Genomic DNA, 19,569 nt, shown 5'->3' with positions numbered 1-19,569 from the left:
AGTATGAATCATCAGTATTTATGAGGCTTCTCTAGCAAATAAGACACAGAGGACGGATTGGGGTCATAGCTCTGTGGCAGAGCACTTGCCTAGCACGTGTGAGACATGTTCGATCCTCAGCACCACATAAAATTAACAAAATAAAGGCATACTGTCCACCTGCAACTACAATTAAAAAAAAAAAAAAAAGACTGGGTAGATGCACATGTCTGCTGCCCTCCTTGCACCATACAAACACCATCACTGTTTAACAACCATATGCAACCTTCTGTGGAGTTATTTTTTATATTATCCAGGGTCCTCTCCATTATACTGATCTGCATCTCTTTGATTCACCATCTAAGCACCCCTATAATGACTGGAGATAAAACCTAAACTAGGGTTAGACAAAAAAAAATCTCAACCAGATGTTTCAAGTATAGCTAACAATGGAGTTGTCTCTCTTCACCCCTCAAATATTTTCTGTGTTGGTTTTGTTTTCAAAATCTGCAAAATATCAAGTTACTTACCAAGAGGCCCAGGCCTGCCTTCTGCCCAGGTTCACATCCATTCGGAAGCAAAGCTCTCTTCCAGGAGGCTCCTGAATAAACCTGTTTGAACTAACAGTCCAGTGCCCATCCCTGAACTAATTACTATGGATAAAGGGGAAAGTTGCTCTTTTGAAAAAATCCTGTGGGACTTCCTCTTTTTACTTCATTCCCCTCATTCAATCCACCAGCAAATCCTATTGACTCTACCTTCAAAATACATTTTGAATCTATTCTGCTCTTACCAGCTTCACTGCTACCACCACAATGCCTGTCACCATTATTTCGTATCTGTGCTACTTTCTGCAGCAACCTTCAAAGCCACCTCCCTGGCTTCCATTCTTGACCTCTGAAAGTCTATTGTCCAACAGTAGCATGACATTTTAAAACATTTTCCATATCATAAGCTCCTGCTTCAAGTCTTCACTAGCTTGCTAGTATCCTTATAATAAAATCAGCTTCTTATCACCTGAAAGATCTCATGTGACCTAGCTCATGTCCATCTCTTCCCTCTCATCTCCTGCCACACTCCTTGATCATGGTCCAGCTACACTGGCCTTCTGTCTGTTCCTCAATCATATCAAGTTAATTCCTAACTTAGAAATCTTGGGATTCTGTCATCACCTGTGTCAGCCTCTCTCTAACAAAACAATTCTATTTTACTTTCTTCATAAAATTTATTAATATCAGAAGTCAATTTATTTGTATGTTTCTTTACTTGTTTCCTGTCAATATCTTCACCAGTTCTACTACAACTTTGTTAAACTCAAGCTTGTGAGCCTTTAGCTGATAACTTAACTCTTCATTCTTCTCTAGCACCTAGAATTGTGCCTGCCACTCCATACATACTTTTTGGGAAGACAAATGAACTAACTCAGGCTATATTGAAATTTTGTATAGAAGATTTACTGGAAAGAGAGATCCACAGAATAAAAGAAACAGTTGAGGACTCAAAAGAACAGGCTCACATAGTAAAACAAACAGCAGGGTACTGGCATAAAAAGAGACATGCAGACCAGTGAAATAGAATAAAACACACAGACACAAATTCATACAGCTATAGTCATCTGATTCTTAACAAAATTTTTGCCAAAAATATACATTGGAGAAAAGATAGCCTCTTTAACAAACGGTGCTAGCTATCCATATGTAAAAGACTGAAACTAGATCCTGTCTCACCCCACACAAAAACCAACTCAAAATGGATCAAACAGCTAGGAATGTCCCAAAACATTGCAATTGCTAGATGAGAACACAGGGGAAACACTCCAACATATAGGCATAGGCAGCAACTCCCTCAGCAGGACTCCTACAGCTCAGAAAATAATCAATAGATGGGATGGCATCAAAATAAACAGCTTCTGCACAGTAAAGGAAACAACAGTATGAAGAAAGAACCTATAAAATGGGACAAATATCTTTGTCAGCTTCTCAAACTGAAAGAATCAACAGGGCTACGGTTGTGACTCAGTGGTAGAAAGCTTACCTAGTTTGTGCAAGGCCCTAGGTTCAATCCCCAGCACATGTGCACGCGCGTGCGCGCGCGCACACACACACACAAACACACACACACACACACAAATTGATTTTAATATTAACCTAGGTCAAATAGAATTGAAAAGACAAATCTATTTAAAATAGTACAGCATATTCAAAGACTCTCTCTTTTTTATATATATTTTATTTTGGTTGTATTTAGACACAATACCTTTATTTTATTTATGTGGTGCTGAGGGTTGAACGTAGCGCCTTGCACATGCTAGGTGATCGCTCTACCTCTGAGCCCCCAAAGACTCTTTTAAATGTCTTCTCTGTCTCACGTTTCAGAAAAATTTAGAGGCTGAAAAACAATTATAAAAGATATTTTCTTATGGATGTGCCAAATTGAATTAATTCCCTCATTTCCTTTATACTTGATTATTCTACCATATTATGCATCTTAGTTACTGATATTACTAATCATGCCATGGCTGACCTAGAAACTTAAAAGTAATACAACAACCCCTCATTATCCACAGGAGTTTGGTTTCAGGACACCCTGCAGACTGGAATTCAAAAATGTTCAAGCCCCTTACACAAAGTGATATGTTTGCATATAACCTACACATAGCCTCCTGGATAATTTTTTTTAAATATTCATTTTTTAGTTGTAGGTGGGCACAATATCTTTATTTACTTTATGTGGTGCTAAGGATTGAACCCAGGGCCTCACGCATGCTAGGTAAGTGCTCTACCTCCGAGCCACAACCCCAGCCCATCCTGTATACTTTAAATCATCTCTAGATTACTTATAATACCTAATGTAATATAAATGCTACATAACTTATTATAATTCTATATAGGTTTTTATTTGTATTATTTTTATTGCTGTGTATTTTATTTTTATTTATTTATTTTTTTTACTATTTTCAAAACATGATTGACAGAATTGGAAGATACAGAAAGCCAACTATACTTGTTTCACCCTTTCCCTTATTTCCCACACTCAAGTTATCAGCAAGGCCCACTGATTCTAAGTCAGAAATTCACCAATCTATCCCTTCTTTCCCATTCCCCACTACAACTAACTGTGCTCAGACCCTCATCACCTCTGGCCCTGAACCACTTGCAACCAATGATCTTATGCCTTCACTCCCCTTTAAATTCAACTCCCACACAGGTACCAACCTCATGATTCAAAGATCTAAGTACATCAGACCCCACTTTAAATCCTCCTATAGTCCCACAGTGCTTAGAAAAATAAACAAACAAACAATAAATAAATAAATAGATAAAGCATCCAAGCCATCCATCTCTGTGTCTTGGTTGCAGTGAAGGAATACGAAAGTTTCTCAGAACTGTTTAGAAATGCAACCGTTTCTTTTATACAGAAGTTTTGTTATTTGTTTTAACGAGCTACTTCAGTGCTTTTAATGAGTGCTGATACTGAGACCTCAATCTGAAAGAATCTGATTCAATTGTCTAGAGTAGAGTCTGTACATCAATTTTTTTTCACAAACCTCTCCTAGATGATTCCAATATGTAAAGAGAGTTGAAAACTACTCAATTTACAACATGGATAGAAATATACTTCTGCCTCTGAATAGTATGCAATAACAATGTTGATATTTAATCCCCCTAGAGAAATGACTAAAAATTGGTCAAAATATATGAAACTATCATTTTCAGACACTAAACATCAGGCTTCATAGGACAGTAATCCCAGAGAAAAGACAAACAAGGTAGGTCACACAAGTGCCCTATCTTACTATCTGGAAGAGAGTTAGCAGGCCATAGTGGCAGGAGATGGAATCCAGACAGAATGTGGCAGTCTAAGTTGTGGTACTCATGATAGGATTTGAAAAGGCTCAGGGAGCTGGAGTTCATAGGGCAAAGTAAAAGAAAGAAGAGAAAATTCCAGAGATTTGCAAGGGGTCCCACTGAGCATTTAGCTGAGTACTGGTCAGCACATTTATGTGAGGAAACCACTCAGGATGGGTTAAGACCTGTAGGAGCAATTCAGAGGGAACAATCCTCTTGGCTCACACAAGGCTAGAAATAGTTTTCTCCCCATCCATTAAAGTCAGAAAAGTCTTAATTCCTGGAATATTGGGTACAGTACTCAGAAGAATTTCACCCAGATAGTAGGAAAAATTAACCCTGTATGAAATGCTGCTTTGAATCCATCTAATAAAGCTTAAAAACAAGACCCAAAATTAGTTTCCAACTAACTTAACCAGAATAAAGTTCAAGAATATTTATAGGAATGTGACATTATCTAGAACCTCATGGTAAAATGCCTAATATGTGGTATCTAATCAAATATTACCAGGCACACCAAGAATCAGGAAAACTACTCAAAATGAAGTGAGCAATCAACCACTAGACACATAAACTGGCACAGAAGTAGAATTGGAAGTTACTGTAGAATTTCATATTTTCAAGAAGGCAGAATAAAGATCAATCAAGATAAATAAAAATGCATGGAAGTTAAAAACTTCTAGAGATGAAAAAAGATACCTGAGGTGAAAAATATACTGAATGGGGATTAAGAGCAGATTAGATGCTTAGGAAAAAAAAAAAGGTCAGTAGACTTGAATACACAGTAGAAATGATCCAAAATAAAACAAGGAGGGAAAAAAAAAGATCAGTGGTCTATGGGAAAACTTCAAGTGATATAGTACACATGTTACTGAAGTCCTCAAAGGAAAGGAGTTAGAAGGGGCAACAAAATTTTCTAAAGAAATAATGCTGGGCTGGGGATGTGGCTCAAGTGCGCTGGCCTGGCATTCCTGCGGCCTGGGTTCGATCCTCAGCACCACATACAAACAAAGATGTTGGTTCTACCGAAAACTAAAAAATAAATATTAAAAAATTTCTCTCTCTCTCTCACACACACACACACACACACACACTCTCTCTCTCTCTCTCTCTCTCTCTCTCTCTCTCTCTTAAAAAAAAGAAATAATGCTAAAAATTGTCCAACTATACACAGAGATCCAATAAGCTGAGCAAACCCAAAGCACAAGAAACATGAAAATAGCTACTCCGGGGGCTGGGGATGTGGCTCAAGCGGTAGCGCGCTCACCTCGCATGCGTGCGGCCCGGGTTCGATCCTCAGCACCACATACCAACAAAGATGTTGTGTCCGCCGAGAACTAAAAAATAAATATTAAAAATTCTCTCTCTCTCTCTCTCTCTCTCTCTCTCTCTCTCTCTCTCTCTCTCTCTCTCCTCTCTCGCTCTCTCTAAAAAAAAAAAAATCTTAAAAGCATTCAGGAGAGGAAAAAAAGACCTATCTCATACAGAGGAATGAAGACAAGAATGAGAATAGAATTCTCATTTTAAAAAAACAGCGGCCTATAAGACAACAAAGCAGTACACTTGAAGTAATGAAAGACAAAAGAGGGTGAGAGGAGGTCAACTAGAATTCTATCACCAGCAAGAGTAGGATTCATGAATGCGTAACTTGTACACGCAAGGTCCTGTGCTTAGAAGGATGGTGCTTAGTTTAATGTTCTGCTGTTGATGGTTTAAAATTCTTAATAAAGTTTGCACCACAAGAAGATTCCACATTTTTATTTTGCATTGGATCCCATGATACAAATAAAAGGCATTGTATAGACAGTCCTAATAACTAGCAAAAATATCTTTCAAATATGAAGGTGAAAGAAAGGTTTTATCAGACTTTTCTCAAACAAAAGCTGAAAGAATTCCCCCACCAGCATATCTGCAGAATGAATAAGAAATACCAAAGGAATTCTTTCAGACAAAAGGCATATGATACAAGATGGAATTGAGGTCTAAACAAACTAATGAAAAACATTGGAAAGGTTAAATATGGGAATAAGTATGAAACTTTAAAAATATTTCTCATAGCACTAATCTGTAGGGAAAGGCAAATCAAAATCAGAGTGAGATTCTACTTTATACCCAGTAGGATAGCTATTACCAAAAACAAAAACTAAAACAAAAAAAAGACAGAAAATAAAAACTGTTGGTGATGGCAGAAAGAAACTGGATTTGCATCATTGGTGGGAATGTACAGCCACTGTGGAAAGTAAGATGACAATTCCTCAGGAAAATTAAACATAACACCCATAGTCCCAGCCACTCTGGAGCCTGAACAGAGAAGATCACTTGAGCCCATGAGTTTGAGACCAGCCAGGGAAACATAGCAAGATCTGTCTCAAACAAGGAGGAAAAAAAAACTAAAAAATATTGAACATAGAATTACCATGTGATCCAGAAGTTTCAATTCTGGTCATACACCCATACAAAAGGATTAAAAACAGGACTCAGATATTTGTATATCCATGTTCATAGCAGCATTGTTTACAGTAGCCAAAAGATGGAAACAATACAAATGTCCATCAGCAATGAATGGATAAACAAAATACAATATATACATACACTGGAGTATATTATTCAGCCTTAAAAAAGAGAATATAATTCTGATCTGTCTATAAGATGGATTGACTTGAAAATTGACTTGAAAAACATTATGCTAAATGAAGTAAACCAGATAGGCCAGACACAAAAAGGACAGATATTGAACAATTCCATTTATATGAAGTACCCTATATAGTCAAATTCAAAGACAAAAATGGAATAGTGATTGTCAGGGGCTTGAGGGAAGGGGGAGAGGAAACATTTTTTAATAGATACAAAGTTTCAGTGTGTAAGATGAAAATACTCTAGGCAACAATAACATGGATGCATTTAATGCTGTACCCTTAAAAATACATAAATTTGGAGGTATGAGAATGTTTATTTTCATTTATTCATTTATCCAGTGACAGTATCACCAATAGACAATGGGATCATAAAGTATTTAAAATTCATTTTCCATTTTGAAACTTCAGAATCTGTTTTCGAGTACTTTACTTCTTTAAATACTTAAACAAAATAGAAGATAAATAAAAATTCTCATTCTTTTACTTTTCTTTAAGGTTATATTAGTATAACTAGGCTCTTTAGAATTTAGGTATCATTTATAGTAAACAGATTTTATCACAGAATAATAAAGGTAAAAATGTGATAGCACAAATCAAAGCTGTTTTGTTTTGCTTTGTTTGGTTGCACAATTTAAAATACAGTCTGAGTCTAGCCTTTTATGGGAAAAAAAAAGGAGAATGGCAACTATTGAGAGCTTTTGTATCTAGTAAATTTTAGTTTGCTTTTGGATTTAAAAAAATACTGGCTTGGGCTGGGGATGTGGCTCAAGTGGTAGCGTGCTCGCCTGGCAAGCATGCGGCCCAGGTTCGATCCTCAGCACCACATACAAAGATGTTGTGTTTGCCGAAAACTAAAAAAAAAATAAATATTAAAATTCTCTCTCTCTCTCTCTCTCTAAAAAAAAAAAAAAATACTGGCTCAGAATTTCAGTTATCCTAATAATTGCCATCTCAGTCAAATAGGATACTTACATGTAAATTATAGATAACACATAAAATAGTTTGAACTACTAAATGTAAGTCCACTGACTGGACTGTGTATGATTTGTTTCACTGGTCTTAAATAATGCAGACATCACTAAAACTAACTATATATTGAGTTCCAATAGTTAAAAACTGCAGTTTTCATAAGTCTTCTTGTGGTAAGTTTCTAAACAAACTTAAATAAAAAGTATGATATTACAGGGCTGGGATTGTGGCTCAGTGGTACAGTGCTTGCCTAGCACACACAGGGCCCTGGGTTCAATCCTCAGCACCACATAAAAATAAATGAATGGAACAAAGGTATTGTGTCCAACTGAAATAATAAATATTAAAAAGTATGATGTTACAAACATCATATGAATCACAGTAACTTGTTAAGAGAAGTAGAATGCTTAGTTTCAAACTTTCAAAATTCTGTTCTTTCAGAATAGGTTTCTTGAAGCATTTTTTTCTTGTGGAAAAAAAATCAGCATTTGCCTTTAAACTCTTAAAATGATAATTTTAATTTTTTATTAATTTTTTTTAAAATGACAGTGGAACGCATTATAATTCTTACTACACATATAGAACAATATTTCATATCTCCGGTTGTATATAAAGCATATTGACACCAATTCGTGTCTTCATACATGTACTTTGGATAATGATATCCATCACATTCCACCATCCTTGCTAATCCCCTGCCCTCTCCCAAAGTTCCTATGGATAAATATTAGTTATCCCTTTCATCTGAATTAGTGTTTACTTTCAATTCTAATTCAACCAGTTTCTGAATAAATATCTAACACACTACTGCCTCTTTGCACTCTATGTAGGTGCAATTAACTTTGCCTGGTCCATACCGCCAGCAGGCAAGTTCTGTAATACGGCCCTCCAACCCCACTGCCCTACCCTGTCATGAACTTTACCTAAAGATAATGAAGTTGGTGCTATGGTTTGAATGATCTCTCAAAGTGCATGTATTGGAAATTTAATCCCCAGAGCAAGAGTGTTGAAGGTGGGGCTTAATAAGAGGTGAATAGGCCATGAGGGCTCTCCTGTTATGAATGAATTAATGTCAAGAGTAAATTAGTTAACACGACAGTGGGTTTGTTATAAAAGCAAGTTTGGCCCTTCTTGCTTGTTTTCTCTCTCAAGTGCTCTCTTGCCCATCCATCTTCTGCTGTATAATGTTGCAGTAAGAAGGCCCTCACCAGATGCCAGCCCCTTGACCTTGGACTTCTGAGCCTTCAGAATCACAGGAAATACATCTCTGTTCTTTATCAATTATCCAGTAACAGATGTTATGCAATATATAGCAGCACAACACAGGCTAAGATACTTGCCATTTGGAATTTAAATTTTACAATTAAGACCAACTGATTCAGAGAAATGTTCAGACACTTGAAATAGACATAAAAATTCCCAAACCAAATAGACAATAAACTCACTTAAATACTTACATGTCAGAGATATTTTAAAAAAACTGGGTACATAAGAAGGAAGGTTGAGAATCAATGGACACTCACTTCCCAGGGAAGTTCTTTAATACTATTTGAAGCTATCAAATTTTCTAAAAATTAGAATCCACTGATTAATTTATCTTGCAGTAAATGCAAATCTCACAACTTCTTGGTTATACTTTGGCTTCCTAAGGTGGCATATATGATGAGAGACTTAACTGGAATAACAAAAAAAAACAAAACAAAACTAGTCTCCTAACATTAAAAAAACCTTATTATAAATTAATAATTCTGAGTTTATAAAGTAATTCTATGAGTTTATCAGTTTAAGAAACAGACTGAAATTTTAACACCAATTTTGACCGTTTTCCAAAAGAATGATATTTTTTATGGCCTCTTGAGACACAATTGGCCAGCTTTCCCAGGAGAGATACTTTTAAAATTTATTTTTATTTCCTTAGTTCATTTTTCTATTACAGAACTTACTCCATACTATGGATACATCAGTGTAGTTTAGAAATGTAGATTCTGAGCTACCTGAGGGTAGTTTTGTATCAAGTATTGTATCAGCTACCACCATCATTGCTCAATAATTAACACAAATAAATTGAATCTAGATAATATGCAAAGCTGCTTTCTTATATTTTTAGGTGATTTGAGAATTAGAAAATTACACCAAAAACATGATTTCCTAAGCACAAGCTTCTAATATTCATTAAACTTCTAATGCTATAGCTAATATAGCCATGTTTTTTAAAGTATGCTAGTTCCTGGAGAATTGATTTTTAAATGAAGGCCAGAGTAGCAACACTTCTGTGTAGTTTCTAAAACTATTTAAATTTTTTCTGGAATTCTCAAATTAAACATTTCAAGATTTATCATTACATCAACTAAGATGAATGTAGAGGTAGTTTGTCAGATGAGTAGCTATTTAAGAAACAATGAATATTTGCTTCCAATTTTCATAATTAAACCACAGTGCTGGGAATGTAGCTCCATGGTAGAGTGCTTGCCTAGCATATGTGGCCCCAGGTTTGATTCTCAGCACCACAAAACCACAATTTAGAGAATCAAAATTTAAACACACAAAGTTTTGATTCCAAGGATAATAAGAAAAATTATACCTTTATAATAAGAAGATGATCTATTTTACAATTTTTCAGTATTAATATTTCTTTCCAGATAAAAAACTAACTTAGAATATGTAAAATGGTCAAGAAGCCTTGAAGTTATATATATATATATATATATATATATATATAGTTCCAAGCTTTTAAAAAATTTCAAAGTAGTTCATGAAAAAATATTCAATATCCCACAGACACATTTTTAAAAGTAATTATATTTGGGTTAAATTTTCATGTAATTTTTTTAAAAATCAAATAATGAATATTTCTTGCTTTCTTACTTCTTAAGAGCTGTAATTAATTGTGAATTCCTTAATAGAAATGTGATCCCTTTAAGCACTGTTAACTGAATGTCTTTGACTCCATTTTCTTGTATAGACAGTGGGTAGTGTGATGAATAAAACAATCAAGTTTTGTTTTGTTTTTTAAATAAACTAAGGACTCTAGTTCACAACTACAGCAGAATCCTGACCATAAAATACTAATCCAATTAATATTTAGTTTTATAGTTAATACTCTTTTTAATCCAAATCTCAATTTTATGCATAGGAAATTGAGGCCTAAAGAAATGAAGTAATTTTTTAAAGATCCCATTTAGTTAATGGCAGTTTACAGACTGAAAACATTACTGTTTTATGGTTTGATTTACAGTACAGGCTTCCCATGAAAGAAAAAGATAAACAATTCTATGACAAGAATGTGTTTGTTTCACAATCTGTCTCTTCTCCAGGAAATCTTACGCATGACAGATTTTCATCTTGCTGCTGCTACATGAAGAAAATTGGGCTTAATCTGTCAGTCTTCCAGGCCAGAAGAGAGGAAAGGACTGGGTTTAGGTGAAGCTTGTCCTGCACATCGGCCAACAGGCAGGGCTCCAGCTCTGCAGGGGAAAAGGTAGCTAGCCTGGAAGAAAGAACCATCACCAATACCACCCTGTTGTCTACATCTAAGATAAATATCCAAAAAAGAAGAGGCGTAAGGAAAGAAAAGGCAATTCGAGCACATTGCCTGATCCTTTATCGTCTGTGATTATCCCTAACGTTTCCATCCTAGCACGGCTTCGAGCCCTGTGTTCATCTCTCCTTTGCCTCAGTCCAACAAGCACAGCCTTCAACCTCACCACCATCAGAGCAGCAGATCAAATCAAGCGAAGATCTTAGGGTAAAAGCAGGGTTTCCCTAGCTTTCTCGGGTACAAACCAGCGCCACTTCTTTTTTTTTTTTCCTAGGCAACTCACCACTGTCCTCCTATCACCGCGGACCCTATTACCACCGGTGCCCTCCAACCTCACTGAAGAGATTGTCACTGGCCGCCAACCTCTCCCAGGAGTTTGTACCTCCGGCCCACTCTTCTCCAACCCAGCTCACCGCACGCCAGGGTGCGGTCCTCTGCTTCCCCGGCTCCAGCTGCCCAAGCCCTCACCTCATCCAAGGCGCGCCCACAGAGGCTGCTTCTTCCTCCTCTGCAGCCACTGCCCAGCTCCCGACCGGCTCCGGGCGTCGTCTTTCCCGGCTGGGGTGCTGCCGCAGGGACTGTGGGACTCGCACCGCGTCCCCAAACCAGTGAGGCGTGTGGTGAGTCCGGCGGGACGCGCGGCGGCAGCAGCCACAGTCGCATTGGCGACAGCAGGACCCGTTGTCTGTCCTCTTCATGGATTTCCAGGCCCTGGCCACACCAGTGCTCGTTAGCAGTCCTTGCTGGGCTTTCCTAGCCTTCCCGGACTGCCCAGGTGCATCCTCTGAGCATGCATGAGCTTTCACTTCAGCTGCCAAAGTGCTGGAGGAAATGTGGTCAGACCCAGCCTCCTCTGAGGCTGCTCAGCCTACTGCTCCGCCCAGATAGATGGCTTGGTCCTTCTTCTACAAACACCTCCTTTTCCCTTCATTCCCTATCGTCTCCCCTTTCTTTCTTTATTCCCTACTTCAACCTGTAGTGTTTTTTTTTTTTCATTTCTAGACCCCACTCCTGCCTTTCTGTGCACTCCAATGTCACCTTCTCAGTTTCTAACCTCGAATACGTTTCTCCTGTTCTCAATCCTTTTCTCAATATTTCCCTTTTGTCCTCGCTAACTCAGTTACCCTCTTGTATTCATTTTACCTGTTATTAGCTCCTTAGAATGACTGCTCCAGTCTGTTGGCTATCCTCTTTGCTTCCTCTTTCCTCCTTGCCCTCTCCTAAAATCTGCTTTTCCTTTGAACTTTCCTTTTAGATACTGCAAAAATGTGCTCCTGAACAGATTGCCTTTTTTCATTAAAAATTCATAGTAAAATATATACCTGCATTTTGTTGTCCACCAATTCAAGTGTTTTCATCTTTAAAAAAAATCATAGGTTAAAAAATCCTCCACTAAATGTTCATTGTAAAAGCCCATTTCTTTCATTCCACATATGTCTCTGAAGAACAGCGACTCGTTAAGTCTCCAGTAAAGCTGAAACTATTTTCCACTAAAATGGTCTACACAGGCACCAGGCCTATAAGGGAACAAGGTTTACCTTTGAAGTTGTATACCATGGTCTTAAGATTCAAAGACAATTGCCATTATTGTTGATGAACTCAATGTGAACAAAATGGAACTCATCCTAACTCATCTTTCCTCCCAAATCTGCTGCTTGGTCCTCTATTTTTTAACCCCAGCACTATCATCCATCCAGCTGCCCCAGCCCCAAGCCTGTATGTTGTCAGAGATTTATCTCTGGTTCATCCTGTCTCTAATTCAACTTCTTTATCTTTAGTCCTTTCCATAATGATTCCGTTGACTTCAGAGAATGAATTATCAAATACCTCATTATTCTTTCAAACTTCTTAACTTAGTCTGTATCTTTCTCCTTATCCTTTTCCAATCTATCTTATCTGGGCTATTCATCTTACTGCTTGACAAGGAAATTGTTAATTATCTCTTCTTGTCCTTATATCTTCTACCTTTCCTTCTTCATTAGGTCCATCTCTCATCCCTAAAATAAAGTCTCTAGCCTCTCACTTCCTTTTACATCCAATTTGCTTAGATACAGTACACTCATTTGATGTCCACACTTCCTGACTTCAATTCCTTACTTCCTAATGCACTGCAATAATGCTTCTACTCTTATTGCTTAACTGAAGCTGTTCTTCCACAAGTCCTGGTGAATTTCACACTTGGCATAGCAAGGCAGTGCTGGATCAGTTGTCCCACATAGTCTGGGTAGCTTTTATTATTTTTTAATTTTTATTTTTTTGTAGTGCTAGGGATTGAAGTTAGGGCCTCATGCATACAGGCAAGTGCTCTACCACTGAACTACATCCCAGCCCCAAGTAGTTTTGGTGGTGGTTGTTGGTGTTTTCCAAAGGAATCCAGTTCAAAGGCCAAAAAGAAACTGGCATTAAGGACACCATATTGCACAACTCCAATTCCACTTAACCTGTATAAATGGTATTGTCTGTACCTGTGCATTTATGCCCAGTGGTCTAAGTGGTAGAGCCAAATTCTTGGATTTATGTGGTTTATCTGCACATAAGTTGAGAGTAAGCCTATTACATGACTCTAATGTATAAAATACCTAAATTTTGATCACAGCTTTAGATTTCAGAGACTCAAACTTTGGCCTTGCCCACAGACAAGTGATAGATTTTATTTAATATCCAAATTAAAAGGATTGGTTCTCTGTAATTTGAAAATAATATGCCATCTTAAACTACAAAAAGCAAACCCAAAAGCTATGAAATATGAGATTTCCAACTCTAGTCAAGATGGAATAGCATGTATCAAGTTAACCTTCCCACTATGGAGAAATGGAGTGGAATAAAATATGAAAAATAATTAATAATAAATAACTATATGTACAATATATAAACTTTATATAAGGTTTATTTTTTACCTCAAATCCCTTATTAAAGTTAGACTGAATTAACTGTCTAGAATTAAGAGATAGCATTACAGTATTTGATTCCAGAAAATGTCAAAAATCACTTGGCCAGGGTTGTGACTATAGCTCAGAGGCATAGCACTTGCCTAGCATATACAAGGCACTGGGTTTGATCCTTAGCACCATGTACAAAAAATAAAGGCATTCTGTCCATCTACAACTACAAAAAAACCTAATTATCATGTGATCAAAAAAAATCACTTGGGCTGGGGATGTGGCTCAAGCAGTAACACGCTCGCCTGGCATGCGCGGGGCGCTGGGTTCGATCCTCAGCACCACATAAAAATAAAATAAAGATGTTGTGTCCACCAAAAACTGAAAAATAAATATTAAAAAATTCTCTCTCTCCCTCTCTCTCTCTCCCTCCCCCCTCCCTCCCTCTCTCTCCCTCTCTCTCTCTCTTTCTCTCTCTCTCTCCCCCCCTCTCCCTCCCTCCCTCCAAAAAAAAAAAAAATCACTTGGCCAAAATTTAAAAAAGGAAATACTTCCTCCCTGTCCCAGTGTCATCAATTTAACTGTGTATATGTGTACACACATATAATGTGTATGTATACCTTAAGTATGCATTCATTAGCATTTTATCTTAACATACAAAGCCTTATATGCAATTTCTTTGCAAAGGCTTCCCCCAAAAGATATAAACACAAACAGACACTCGTCAACGTTTTATTTTACTAACTTCAGGTCAAACTTCCACAACTATTTTCTGGTCAATTTACTATCCTTGCTTGGTGTCCCAAAATGGTAATACCAATATATTTGTGGGGTATAGAGAAGAGACCACTCTAAGAAGCACTGCATTCTCATCTTCCACAAGGCAAATGAGTTGGGCATCTGATTATTCAACAAAACATAATAGCATCCAAGCAAACCAAGCTATAGTCACTCTTCATTTACCAAAATCAGACCAGAGAAAACCTACTCTACACAAATGTTATAGGTATTGATATTCATCTTTTCTTTTTCTGTTGCCGCAACATTTTTCTTCTTTTAATTATCATGTTGTATAGTTTCTCAAGTCTTGCTCTTAGTCCCTCTTCTATGATTGCACCATTAGGCTGCAAATGCCAAGGAATTTATGAGCTTGCTAACAATTTTTCAATTTCTATGAGAGACAGTGAGTTCCTTGGGTCTTGTTTGCTAGCAACTGTAAATACAGGGGTTCCTTGATTTTCTAATATCCCTGTTATTTTCTGAAATTCTGTTTTCAGCTTTTTCAATCCTTTCAACATTAATGGAGTCCATAGCAACAAGTGCCCTCTGTGCATCTGGCATATGACTTTCATGGTGTTCTTCATTTCTCCTGACCACCAACATCCCCAGAGTGGAAAGTGACTGTTTTAGAATTTTCCAAGATTACCTCAATTTTCTCAGTGTTAAATCCCTAGGTAGGTACAATATTTACAAATTCATTGAATTGCAGCCTGTATAAAACAGTTGTCTTTCCAACACAGTCCAAAACCAGAACAACAATGAGAAAGGACTAAAATGAAGAATAGAAGTCTAGTCTGATAGTCCATTTCCCATTTCCAGCTGCAAATAAGTGTTCCAGATTTAAACTCTTTTTCTCATGTGGAATTTCTCTTCTTAGGTGATTCCGCTACAAGACCTAAAATGGAGTCCAGGTACAAATGAGAAAGCACCGGGAAAGTATTTCCTTGCAGGGGGAATGCACCACATATCCATCCAGCTTAGACTTCCATGCAGTTCTAGCAGTTGCTGCACTAGAAACCTCTAACATAGGGTTTACATATAAAGTTTATATGAACAACTCTTGGAAGGCATTGAAGAGTTGCCAAAGCACACAGGATTTAAATGTATGATCCCTTAAAAGATACTACATGAGCACAATGTTCCCTAGGATTTCTATCCTGAGAGAATTTTCAAAACTAAGAGCAAAAGAATAACAGCCAAGTAAAAGGCAGCAATATTTCTAGGCTGAGGAGTAAAAAGGTCAAAGTTCAGGGCTGCCAAAATGGCTAGGATTGAGGGCAAACACCAAAAGAGGAGGAAACTGCAGAAAAGGAGTTCATTAATGTAGATAGAAACTCTGATCAATATAGTAGCTTACTTGACAACAAAATCAGTTCCTAAACTTAGTATGCACAAAACAAAATCCAAAATCCACCAGAAAACATAGTTTAGAGTCTAAGGAACCAAGTAATGATTTCAGCACCCAACAAGACGGACTTCAAGCCTATACAAGGTATAGAGACATCCAGGGCCCAAAAGAATCAGAACTTTGGAATTAAGGCAATATAATATTTAAATATAAGAAAGCTTAAAAACAAAGCTTAAAACCAAGGTTTTACAAGGTCAAAATAACCTTCCAGTGCTTCTCTACATTCCAGAAGAAAACTAGGGATGGGAATGTAGCTCAGAGGTGCAGTGCTTGCCTAACATGGGCAAGGCCCTGGGTTTGATCCCCAGCATTGAAGAAAAAAAATAGAAGAAAGATTAACTTTTTAAAGGTAGACAACATTATCCAGAGCCTAACAAATTTTTCAAACACAATGTCCAAATCCAATATAAAATAATGGACCAGGCTAAAATTCAAATCCAAATGACTAAACACTAAGAAAAAAGTGCTAATAGAGTCAGAACCAGATACTAGGGTTCACAGGAACTTTAAACAACTAAGCTTACTAAGTATAAGAAAACAATGGAAAAGATGGACAAAGGTAAAAACATGGATAATTTGCCTCAATAGAACTCAAGGGCTGGGGATGTAGCTCAGTGGTAGTGTGCTTGCCTAGCACATGTGAGGCACTGGGTTTGATCTTCAGCACCACATACTAAACAAATAAATAAATAACTGTATGAAAATATAGAATTGGAATTTAAAATATCAGATGGATATTCTAAAACTAAAAATTACAATAACAGGAAATTAGAACCCATTGTGGATATTTCACAACAGTCTCAGTACAGTAGAAGTCAGGATTTGTGAGCTGGAAGACAGGTAAACAAACTAAAGGAGAGAGAAAAACAAGAGAATACAACAGGCTAATGGCACACAGCCAAAAAAGTCTAACATGTGTAATTTTAGTTCCTGAAGGAGAGGGGAGCAAATGGTATAGAAGCAGTATTTAAAGAAATAAAGACAAAGAATTTTCTAAAAATGATAAAAGACATGGACCCCTTAGACTCCAGAATTTTAGCAAACCTCATGTAGAAAAAAAAACACCAATATTTCTCAGAAACCATAGAAGCTGTTTCAATTCAGAAATTTGCTGAAGACATGGGCTGGGGATGTGGCTCAAGCGGTAGCGCGCTCGCCTGGCATGCGTGCGGCCCGGGTTCGATCCTCAGCACCACATACCAACAAAGATGTTGTGTCCGCCGAGAACTAAAGAAAAAAAAATATTAAAAAATTCTCTCTCTCTCTCTCTCTCACTCACTTTAAAAAAAAAAAAAGAAATTTGCTGAAGACAATTCTTTATATGAAACAAAGGAGACATCATAAAACAGGTTTCAGAGGTCTAAGCAGTTCCACAGCATTAGACAGTGGTGTGAGTTGTCATGCCAAAGGCTGGAAATGTCCACACAAAAGAGAATATGAAAAAATATTCAACATCTCTAATAATGAGAGAAATGCAAATCAAAACTACTCTTAAGATTTCATCTCACACCAGTCAGAATGGCAGTTATCAAGAATACAAACAACAATAAGTGTTGGCGAGGATGTGGGGGGAAAGACACACTCATACATTGCTGGTAGGACTGCAAATTGGTGCAACTACTCTGAAAAGCAGTATGGAGATTCCTTAGAAAACTTGGAATGGAACTACCATTTGATCCAGCTATCCCACTCCTTGGTCTATACCCAAAGGACTTAAAATCAGCATACTATAGTAACACAGCCACATCAATATTTAAAGCAGCTCTACTCACAATAGCTAAACTGTGAAAGCAACCTAGATGCCTTTCAATAGATGAATGGATAAAGAAACTGTGGTATATATAGACAATGGAATATTACTCAGCATTAAAAGAGAATAAAATTATGGCATTTGCAGGTAAATGGATGGAGTTGGAGACTATAATGCTGCACGAAGTAAGCCAAAAACCAAAGGCCGAATGTTCTCTCTGGTAAGTGGATGCTGATGCATAATGGGGGAGGGCATGGGGAAAATGGAGGAACTTTGATTGGGCAAAGGGGAGAGAGGGGAGGGAAGGAGGAATGGGGGCAAGAAAGATGGTAGAATGAGATGGACATCATTACTCTACATACATGTATGACTGCACATATGGTGGAACACTATATCCACAGAAATGAAATGTTGTGATGCATTTGTATACAATGAATCAAAATACATTCTGCTGTCATATATACCTAGTTAGAATAAATAAATTTTTTTAAAAAGAGAGAATGTGGAAATTATGTCATTGAATAGAGCTCACATTCAAATCAGCCTCTGAGTGCCAGAAATAAGGAGGACTCAAGGGGAAAATGCAGATTAATAGGTCTGACTATAATGACCAAAACTAATAAACTCTTTAAATCATAGTGAGTAACAGTTTGGACCACAATCCCAATTATTAAACACCAAAGACCAAAATCCCAAAAACTGTAATTCCAGAATAACTAATTCAAATTTTCTTTTAAAAGACATTTGTTTTCAGGCTATGGTTGCAGCTTAGTAATAGAGTGCATGCTTAGCATGTATGGGGCACCAAAAATAAACAGATATTTATTTATATTCTTAAAAGGGAATTTATTTAGAAAGCATACAAAAATATGCACAGGCCACTTTACTTGGTAAAATCAGCAATAATAACATTCATATTTTTGTAAACATAAACATTTTGGTAAATTAGAATAGTCATATACATAGGACAGTTATGAGCAAATGAATCATATTCATAAATAGGTCAAAAAGCAAATTTTAAAAATGTACATCACTATGGTTGGTAATTGTGTGTATCCTCTTTATAACTGTGGCCATCTGAAATTCTTTGATGGACAACCTAAATCTAAATAATTCCAATGGAGAAAAATAATGCATTTTTGAACTAAAGTTTTCATCATTGCCATATTGTGTGGTCAATGTCTTCCTCAGAATTTGGCTTTCTGTCCCCTTTATATAGCTTTCCCACCATGAGAATCACCATTTTATGGATTTGGGGCTTTAGGGATTTCCACATTCAGGATGTTAATCCTGAGGATTGTAATTTGAGGAATGTTAGACTTTAAGGATTTCAAGTTTTTAAGATGCCAACATTTGGGATTATGGTGTTTAGGTATCATGATCAGGAAATTATAATGGCTTCTAGAAATAACCAAATCCACTTAAATTCCATAGAAAAGGAGTAGAGCTGCAGGTGTAAAGGGCAATCAGAATGGATAATTAGGAAAAAGAAATTCACTATCCAAGGTTTTTTAAATCCAGATTGAAAACTGGGAAAGGAATAGGGTTGGAGGTGGGTTAGAGGTAATGGAAGATAGACAGAGTCAGATGGAATGTAAACTCTACCAGCAAACATCATGCTTTGTATTCACCTCTTTGTATTCTGGTGCCTGGTATTACCCACAATAGTTGAGCAGTAAATATTTAATAACTAATTAAAATAACGAAAGAAATAGGTTATGAATATGTCTTCTTTTAGTACAGAACTGCAAATTGTGCAGTATACAACCAGTGAGTATTTTC

The 19,569-nt window shown here is 36.9% G+C and overlaps 1 long non-coding RNA gene and 1 pseudogene across 2 annotated transcripts in view; one reads left to right on the top strand and one right to left on the bottom strand.

The window, feature by feature from the left end:
* LOC308656958 overlaps positions 1-12,166 on the top strand; it is a 31,588-nt gene extending 19,422 nt beyond the window's left edge. Inside the window, exons 3-4 of the long non-coding RNA XR_014023815.1 lie at positions 10,747-11,177; positions 11,245-12,166. This is a non-coding gene — a long non-coding RNA (uncharacterized lncRNA). The remainder of the gene's footprint in view (positions 1-10,746; positions 11,178-11,244) is intronic.
* A 2,645-nt stretch (positions 12,167-14,811) lies between these two features.
* LOC308656565 (ADP-ribosylation factor-like protein 4A) lies at positions 14,812-15,442 on the bottom strand (annotated as a pseudogene). Its single transcript has one exon. The product of its transcript is annotated as an ADP-ribosylation factor-like protein 4A (transcript).
* Between the last annotated feature and the right edge of the window lie 4,127 nt (positions 15,443-19,569).

The sequence above is a fragment of the Spermophilus citellus genome (genome assembly GCF_964194105.1).
Source record: "Spermophilus citellus genome assembly, chromosome: 9".
Taxonomy (NCBI): domain Eukaryota; kingdom Metazoa; phylum Chordata; class Mammalia; order Rodentia; family Sciuridae; genus Spermophilus; species Spermophilus citellus.
Note: the sequence above shows the minus strand (reverse complement) of the source record. Positions and strands in the feature narration are given on the sequence as shown.